At 44.9% G+C, this 9,118-nt stretch overlaps 1 protein-coding gene and 1 pseudogene across 1 annotated transcript in view; both read right to left on the bottom strand.

Moving 5' to 3' along the window:
* Positions 1 to 9,118, bottom strand: part of syt6a (synaptotagmin VIa) — a 483,065-nt gene that overhangs the window by 55,554 nt on the left and 418,393 nt on the right. The window lies entirely within an intron of this gene.
* Positions 6,749 to 7,088, bottom strand: LOC119417567 (annotated as a pseudogene).

The following is a 9,118-nucleotide window of genomic DNA, read 5'->3' as shown; positions in this document are numbered from 1 at the left end:
TAACAGGACACCAAAAAGTAGAAACCAACAAAAACAATAATGGATAACAACAACAACCGCAACATGACCAACACAGTGTGATGCACACAGACTCAGCACAGATCACACAGTGCTGAAAGCCAGGGAATAAAAGTGTGTTTTTAAGCGAGATTTAAAAACTGTGAGGGAGGGGGCCTGTCTAACGAGCAGAGGTAACTCATTCCAAAGTCTTGGGCCTGCTACAGAGAAGGCCCTGTCACCTCTGCGCTTGAGACGGGTTCCTGGGACTGTGAGGAGCAACTGGTCTTCTGATCTGAGAGAACGTGGTGGGACATACGGCTGGAGCAGATCAGTAAGATAGGAGGGGGCAGAGCTGTTTAGTGATTTATAGACATACAAGAGTATTTTGAATTTGATTCGAAGGTGAACCAGAAGCCAGTGTAGGGAGGCTAAAACAGGTGTAATGTGCTCCCTTTTGCTTGTGCTGGTCAAAAACTGGGCTGCTGCATTTTGGACCAGTTGGAGTCTAGCTATGGAGGTCTGACTGATACCAAAAAGGAGTGAGTTGCAATAGTCGAGCCTGGATGTAATGAATGCATGAATTACTGTCTCCAGGTTATTTTTGGACAATATGGGCTTCAGCTTAGACAGTCGCCTCAGCTGGAAAAAGCAGGATTTAACAATCATATTAACATGATTGTTAAGTTTCAGACAAGGGTCAAGTATCACTCCTAGATTAGTGACTCTTTGTTTCACTAACGGTGACAGAACGGATAGGTCGATGCAGTGGTTGGTGATTGTGTCATTGGGAGGAAACAGCATAACTTCAGATTTCTTCTCGTTGAAACTCAAGAAATTTAAAGCCATCCAATCTCTGATGTCAGCCAGGCAGTCCAGTAATGGTTGAATAGAGCGAGTACCGTTGAGTCTGAGGGGGAAGTAGATTTGGCAGTCGTCTGCCTAGAAATGAAAAGGTATGTTATGTTTCCTGAAAATAGCACCTAGTGGCAGCAGGTATAAAGAAAATAAAAGAGGACCAAGGATGGACCCTTGCGGTACCCCGCATTTAAGCGCTGCCGAGGCTGAACTAAAATCTTTGATGGAGACACAAAAGGACCTGTCAGCGAGGTAAGATCTAAACCATTCGAGGGCTGACCCAGTGATGCCCACCCACTGCTCTAACCTCGCAATGAGGATCTCGTGGTCGATTGTATCAAAGGCAGATGTGAGGTCCAGTAAGAGAAGGAGCACAGAATCACCAGTGTCTATGAATAGGAGAATGTCGTTAAAAACCTTGAGTAGAGCAGTTTCAGTGCTGTGGAGAGGTTTAAAGCCAGACTGGAATAGCTCTAAGATGGCATTATCCTCTAGAAAGCATTTCAGCTGGGACTCCACTATTTTTTCCAGCAGTTTAGCGACAAATGGGAGTCTGGAGACAGGCCGGAAGTTGGACATGACTGAGGGGTCAAGGCTAGGTTTTTTCAGGAGAGGTTGGACAGCAGCATGTTTAAAAGTTATTGGCACCACACCTGAGGCTAAGCTGCTGTTCACAATGCCAAGAACAGGAGGGCCCAGAACAGGAAGAAGCTCCTTAAGGAGTCGAGGGGGGACAACGTCAAAAGGGGAGCCAGATGGCTTCATGCCGCACATGACCTGCTCCAGGGAAGACAGAGAGATTGGCTCGAAGTGGTCAAGAACAGCAACACAATGAGATGGGATGGACGGATCATGAGCAGGTGGAGAAATGAGTGCCCGGGTGTTTGCAACTTTTTCAGAAAAGAAATGAAGTTTTCACACAGCTCAGTTGAGGCTTCTAGAGGTGAAGGTTCACTGAGGTGTAGAACTGAGTTCAGGGTGGAAAAAAGGGCTTGGGGGTTGTGGGAGTTTGAGGCAATTATTGCAGAAAAGAACTTCGATTTGACGGCTTTAACTGCCTTCTGATAATGACGCCAACTCTCCTTTAGGATTTGAAAAGAAACCTGCAGCCTGTCTTTCCTCCACCTGCGTTCTGCTCTCCTACACTGCTGTCTAACGGCTTGAGTGACGTCATTAAGCCATAGTTCTGATAAAAGTTTTGTTTTCCTGGTTTTAACGGGAGCAACACGGTCCAGAATATTTAAGCAAACAGAGTTGAGCTGAGAGGTTAGCTCCTCAGTGGAGAGAGACACTGAGAGCTGATCGATCCTCTCAGAGCTAAAAGCTTCAGTAAAACGTGCAGCAGTGAAACGGTTAATGGCATGTGAAGTACGTGCAGAATCACATGACTTAGCAATAGGACAAGGCGGGATGATATCAAACAAGACAGGCATGTGGTCTGAGAGATTGTTGTCACTGATTACCAAATTACAAACAGAGACATCACGTGTTAAAATGAGATCCAGAGTGTGACCGTGTTGTTGGGTGGGACCATTTACATGTTGAATTAAATTAAATGAGTCCAACAAATCAAAGAAGTCCTTCACTAACGGCTTCTCCTGACAACAGACGTGAATATTAAAGTCACCAACGATAATAAAGTGATCATATCTTGGTGTGATGTAAGCCAGAAAATCAGAGAATTCACTTAAGAAGTCCTTGGAACCAGGGGGGTGATAAACAATCGCACACAGAACGTGAGGAGAATGTCCGAGTTCAAAAGCACTCAGCTCAAAACTGGAGCAGGGCATGAGGGTGGACAACTGTTTACAGGAAAAGTTTGATTTAAATACAGTTAATATTCCACCACCCCGCCGACCTGATGGCCACGGGGCATTAAAACACAGACAGTCAGGAGGTAAAAGTTCCACCAAGGCGCTTGAATCACCCAAAGGCAACCAGGATTCAGTGAGAAAAAGAAAATCTAGTCCCTCGTCTTTAAAAAAGTCATTTAGGATAAAAGTCTTGTTGGCAACAGACCTTGTGTTGATGAGGCACGTCCTGATCTGGTCCGACACAGAACCAGCCGTGGTGGGGATGGTGCGCGCCAACGGTTACAGATTTTCAAAAACAGCACCTGCAGGACGGTCCAAGCGCCGGGCCGGTAGACAACACCCATATTTTCCCTGGTCCGGGCACGTAGGAAGCTGGCTGTGGAAACGTTGACCACGCAGAACTTTGAGTTTTACCAGCCGGCCGGCACATTTACCCCGGCGTCTGGATCGATATCTCCTAGAAGGCAGGCTTGGGGCCCAGCGTAAACAAGCAGGCACGTCTGCCAGAAGGGGTGGAAGAGGGGGGGTCCCGAGTGACGATCAAAATGGTCCGAATCAGCGACAGAAGAAACAGACAATCGAAGATCGAGGAGCTGTTGTCGGTCATACACAAGCAGCGAGTTGATATCCCAGGCAAAAAACGAAAAAAGCAGAAATAATCCAAACAGTATCGTCAGAGGTAGATTGCAGGCCATGTACACGGGCGCCATCTTACCGGAAGTCTGGGTTAGGGTTAGGGTTAGACCCAGACCCAGACCAGTGGTCATTCCGTATGTTGAGGGAGTATCAGAGAAACTGAGACGTTTATTTTCTAAACATAATGTCCCAGTGGCTTTTAAACCCCAAAATACATTAGGGCAAAGACTGGTTCATCCCAAAGATCCAGTCCCCCGGCACAAACAGAGTAATATTGTGTATGCTGTTCAGTGTCAGAAGGGCTGTGATCAGTCTTACATCGGGGAAACTAAACATCCACTGGCCAAAAGGATGGCCCAGCACAGAAGATCAACATCATCAGGCCAGGATTCTGCGGTCTACACTCATCTCCAGGCCAGTGGTCATGATGGTTTGAGAGAGGAGTAAAAGAGGCCATCTTTGTGAAAAGAAATCGTCCATCATTAAACAGGGGTGGAGGCCTCCGGGTTCAAATGTTCCCCTCTTACAATGCTGTGATTGCTAGTATCACTCAACCCCCTGTGAATAGTAAAAAGCCATCAGTGTGCTAATGATCCATTGTTAGGCTGATGGTCCTTCTTGACCATGTGAGCAGCTGGTTTTGGTTGTCAGCAGCAAACTGGTTGATCCACTCTGAGAAGGTGCTATTTAAGAGACTGAGCTGAATACAGCACCTCAGACTGAGGAAGTCTCTTGGATGAGAGACGAAACGTTTCTACATTTTTTTTGCTTTGTTTTTTGTTTTTTGAATGTCCAGAGGACCAGATTGAACTTTTTTGGATTTTTCTACCTGGATTATTGCGCATGTATCAGGAAACTTTTTTTAAGGTTTAGCTTCTCTTATCATTTATGACGTAAATAAAATTGCAACAATTATTGTCACCAAAAGTTTACAATCACTCTTAAATGATTTAAGATGAAGCCTCAGTTTGCAGTTGACTTTCAACAACTTGACGAATATTCACGCTTATTTGTGCAAAGTAAGAGTGCGACAAAGTGGGAAATAATCACAATCCACAGATCTATGTACTGACAGTATATAAAATTGGTTTCTTTTTTCAAGAAGTAGTTTCCAATGCACCACAACCCTTCACAACACAAGAGATCAATGCAGTCCCAAACTAAGGCTATGTTTGGTCCAGTCACACTAGACATTTTTTTGCACTCAGGGATCTTCACAGGGATCTTCAACTCTTCTCTGGAGTCATGCCACGTCCCAGCCTGTTTAAAGTCCTCCATCATCGTCCCTGTCCCCAAGAAGCCATGTGTCATAGGACCAAATGACTACATACCTGTAGCTCTCACGTCTGTAGTCATGAAAACCTTTGAACGCTTGGTTTCATCTCACCTCAAGTCCATCACCAACCCCCTCCTGGACCCCCTGCAGTTTGCCTACAGGGCCAACAGGTCTGTGGATGACGCAATAAACCTGGCTCTTCACTTCATCCTGCAGCACCTGGACTCCCCAGGAACCTACGCCAGTATCCTGTTTGTGGACTTCAGCTCCGCATTTAACACCATCCTCCCTGCTCTGCTCCAAGACAAGCTCTCCCTGCTCCATGTACCTGACTCCACCTGCAGGTGGATCACAGACTTCCTGACAGACTGGAGTCAGTGCGTGCGGCTGGGGAGAGCTGTCTCGGACACTCGGACTGTAAGCACAGGATCTCCACAGGGCTGTGTCTTTCCCCCCTTCTTTTCTCCCTGTACACCAACTGCTGCACCTCCTGCCATGACTCTGTGAAACTTATTAAGTTTGCAGATGATACCACCCTCATCGGGCTCATCTCGGACAGTGATGAGCCTGCATACAGGAGGGAGGTGGACCAGCTGGTGACCTGGTGCAGCAGCAACAACCTAGAACTCAATGCCCGGAAGACAGTGGAGATGATTGTGGATTTCAGGAAAGCCACAGCCCCTCTGCCCCTCCTCACCTGTAATGATACCCCCATCACCACTGCGAACTCTTATCGGTTCCTCGGCACCACCATCACCCAGGACCTCAAGTGGGAGCCGACCATCAGCTCCCTCATCAAGAAGGCCCAGCAGAGACTGTACTTCCTGTGACAGCTGAAGAAGGCCAAGATGCCGGCCAAACTGATGGTACAGTTCTATACGGCCATCATCGAGTCAATCCTCAGCTCCTCCATCATGGTGTGGTACGCCAGGGCCACTGCCAGGGACAGACTCAGACTGCAGCGCGTTGTGCGCTCAGCTGAGAAGGTGATCGGCTGCAGCCTTCCATCCCTCCATGACCTGTACGTCTCCAGGACTGTGAGGCGAGCAGGTTGGATCACAGCTGACCCTACTCACCCTGCACACGGACTGTTCGAACCACTCCCCTCAGGCAGGAGGCTTCGGTCCATATGGACCAGAAGCTCCCGCCATAAGAACAGTTTCTTCCCCTCTGCTGTTGGACTCTCTCATAACGCTACCTCATAATTTCTGCTTTGGTCACATTACATCTGTATTATAATTGAATACTCCATCTGTACTGTTTTCTAAGCTTTTTTATTGTTTTCTATGTATGGGTGTACACATGTTTTATGTTATGTTTTTATTTTTACTTTATTCGTGGGTGTACACAGGTCTTATGTCTTATGTAATGTTTTCAGTTTTACTTTATTTTACTTTATTACTATTCACACCATATGTCGAAGCAAATTCCTAGTTTGTGAACCTCGTTCATTGACATGGCAATAATAAACTGAATCTGATTCTGATTCTCTAACATGCAAAAACAAGACTGAGTGGTCATTAAAATAAAACTAATTACTGTGGGATGAATTCAGGATGAGTAGAAATAATTGCAAACACGAGGTGAGCTGTTGTTGATGTGCACGGTTATCATACAGTACTCTGCACCCTGTTTGTTCACATACAAGCTCATCTGACAGCATACAAGTGAAAAGGATTATTTCCATCATTGTTTTGTTAAAACGAGGCAAAACACAAGATCTAAACACTTCATTGATCCTTGGGGAAAAAAAACCTGATCCGAGTGCATGCTCTGCTGCAAACACTGAAACGTTATTGAAATGTTTGCCTGAGTGTACAGTAAAATTAGTACACAACAACACAAAATAAAAAATAAATGGTGCAGGTTCTGTTTATGATTCAAAAATAAAATTCTAATTATATTTTGATACACTTCCTGTCAGGCAAAGCTTTTGGACACAATCAATTACCAACTAAACATTTGAAAGTAAAATTTAGGTAAATAAGGACTGATCAACAAAACTGAATGTATTTGAAAATAATTCATGTGTATCATGTCTGGTTCTGGTATTTAAAAAGAGTGTGTGATGCAAGTGTGCCCCAGCACATGAGGAATGTGTGTATTGTAATCTGCTGAAGGAGTAAAAGGGAGAGGCAGATCTCTGGTGGATTACAATTAGACATCTCTACTGGGACTTTGTTATATTATCTGTCTCCTTGGAGGCCCAGAGCTCTTTGTGCTGCTTGCGCCGAAGCCCTCGTCGTAGTTGCCTTTGCTCTTGAAAAGCTGCTGGAAGTGGGGTTTGCAGTAAAACTCGCCTTGAAGAGCTGCGAAGGTGCCAAGGCTGAGTTTGGCTTTGCAGTGTTTGCAGCAGAAGCATGTTGAGTGTAAGACCAGGTTGTCAGCAACCAATCTCTCCATGGGGTAGACTGTATTCTCACATGATGAACACACATCCTTAGGCGTCTTCTGAAGGACTTAGATCGCTGGACGGGTTTTTCGTCAGAGTTGTTTCTGGTGTCCATCTGCCCTGATCGTCTCTGGTCCACTGGCTGACAGTAACACTTGTTCGTTCGGAGTCTGGAAGCAGATGTTTGTTCTTTTATTATTTTTGCTCCTTCTCTTGGCTTCGGGGATGAGAACTGAACCTGGCGCCGGTGAGAATCTACGTTCCGCTCCGTGTCTCGCTTTCTATATATATATATATATATATATATATATATATATATATATATATAAACTGGATTTATTTTGTTTAAGGAGGACATTTCACGTCTCACCCAGCAAGAAGCTTTCTCAGTTCAGAACTGGAAAGTGTGAACTTCTAGGCTTTAAGTTGCATGAGACACTCTGGAATGAAGCTAAAATCACATGCAGATGAATCTCATTCCCCTCCCACCTGAGGCTAATTGGAGTCTTTGTTTCCCAAATGTTTGGGACACATGTATATTGATGTAAATTAGAGTTAAGAGTTGCCTTCTCCTGGATGACTGAGAATCTATACCTGTGTACATTTTGATATGTTTTGGGTTTTCTAAAGCTTCAGGAGGAGGAGCAAATCTATGGACAAGAAAGAATAATGGCCAAATAACAATAAGGGTGAATTATTGCTTCAATTGACACCGAAAACAAAATACAATGCAATTTGTAAGTAAAGTAACAGTTCTAGAAGGTTTTCAGGTGAGAGTATTAAATTTACAGCTGTATTCCAAAAAAGTTCAATCTGGTCCTCTGGACATTCACAAAAAACAAAACAAAGCAAAAAATATATAGAAATGTTTCGTCTCTCATCCGAGAGACTTCCTCAGTCTGAGTTGCTGTATTCAGCGCAGTCTCTTAAATAGCACCTTCTCAGAGTGGATCAACCAGTTTGCTGCTGACAACCAAAACCAGCTGCTCACATGGTCAAGAAGGACCATCAGCCTAACAATGGATCATTAGCACACTGATGGCTGTTTACTATTCACAGGGGGTTGAGTGATACTAGCAATAACAGCATTGTAAGAGGGGGACAGTTGAACCCGGAGGCCTCCACCCCTGTTTAATGATGGACAGTTTCTTTTCACAAAGATGGCCTCCTTTACTCCTCTCTCAAATCATCGTTCCTCTCTGTCCAGGATGTGAATATTTTTTTGAATGTCCAGAGGACCAGATTGAACTTTTTTGGATTTTTCTACCTGGATTATTGAGCATTAATCAGGATATTTTGAACCACTTTGGCCAGGATTGCCTCAAACTAGTAAGAGAGTTTGAGAAAACAGCAAGGAAGAGGGCAGACTACAGGAACCACTTGCGCTTCGACCTCAGATGTCGCCAAAGTGGTATCATTCCCAAGAGCCTGGAACTAAAATCATCGGTCAGCGGGCACCGGGTAAGCAAGATCCTTCAGAAGGCACAGACCCAGCTGCTGAATGAACGGGTGAGACAGACCAATTTTATCATTGAGGCCTTGAAACAGAAACTCACAACGTGTCTAGATCAGACCACACTTCAGCAAGTGTTGGATTGTACAGATCAGGCACACTTAGCACAGCATGTCAAGTCCAAGACTCGACAACAAAACAAGTTTAACTTACTAATAACTCGTCAACACCATCACTATTCCAATAACAACGCATTCAGTGTAGGACAACACTCCAGTAGTCAATTACATGCCAGGGAGACAGAAAAGTGGGTGAAGAATTTATCTGACAGACAACTCACCCAGCCGGAAACAGAGATTCTTACCAGGGGACTGAGTTTTACGGTTGCACCAAGTAGAATTCCTCTGGTGGAGATGATCACAGCCACAGAATCAGCCATCCGCAAAAACAAAATGAAAGAGGGTGAAGTAGAACAGCTCAGAATCAAAGTTTCATCCTGCCTCAGCAATGCCAAACCACCACCTTCCAACATCAGTAGAGAGGAGAGAGATGCACTCACCACTCTTAGCAAGGACAAAAACATCATCATTCTTCCAGCAGACAAAGGAAGGTGCACAGTGATTTTGAACCAGAAAGACTATCATGAGAAGCCACCCTGACTCTTGTGTTTCAAGCCTGCCTCAGATACCCCT

This window comes from Nematolebias whitei, chromosome 11 (assembly GCF_014905685.2).
Source record: "Nematolebias whitei isolate Nwh7 chromosome 11, NemWhi1, whole genome shotgun sequence".
NCBI lineage: Eukaryota > Metazoa > Chordata > Actinopteri > Cyprinodontiformes > Rivulidae > Nematolebias > Nematolebias whitei.
This window is presented reverse-complemented; position numbering and strand designations above follow the sequence as displayed.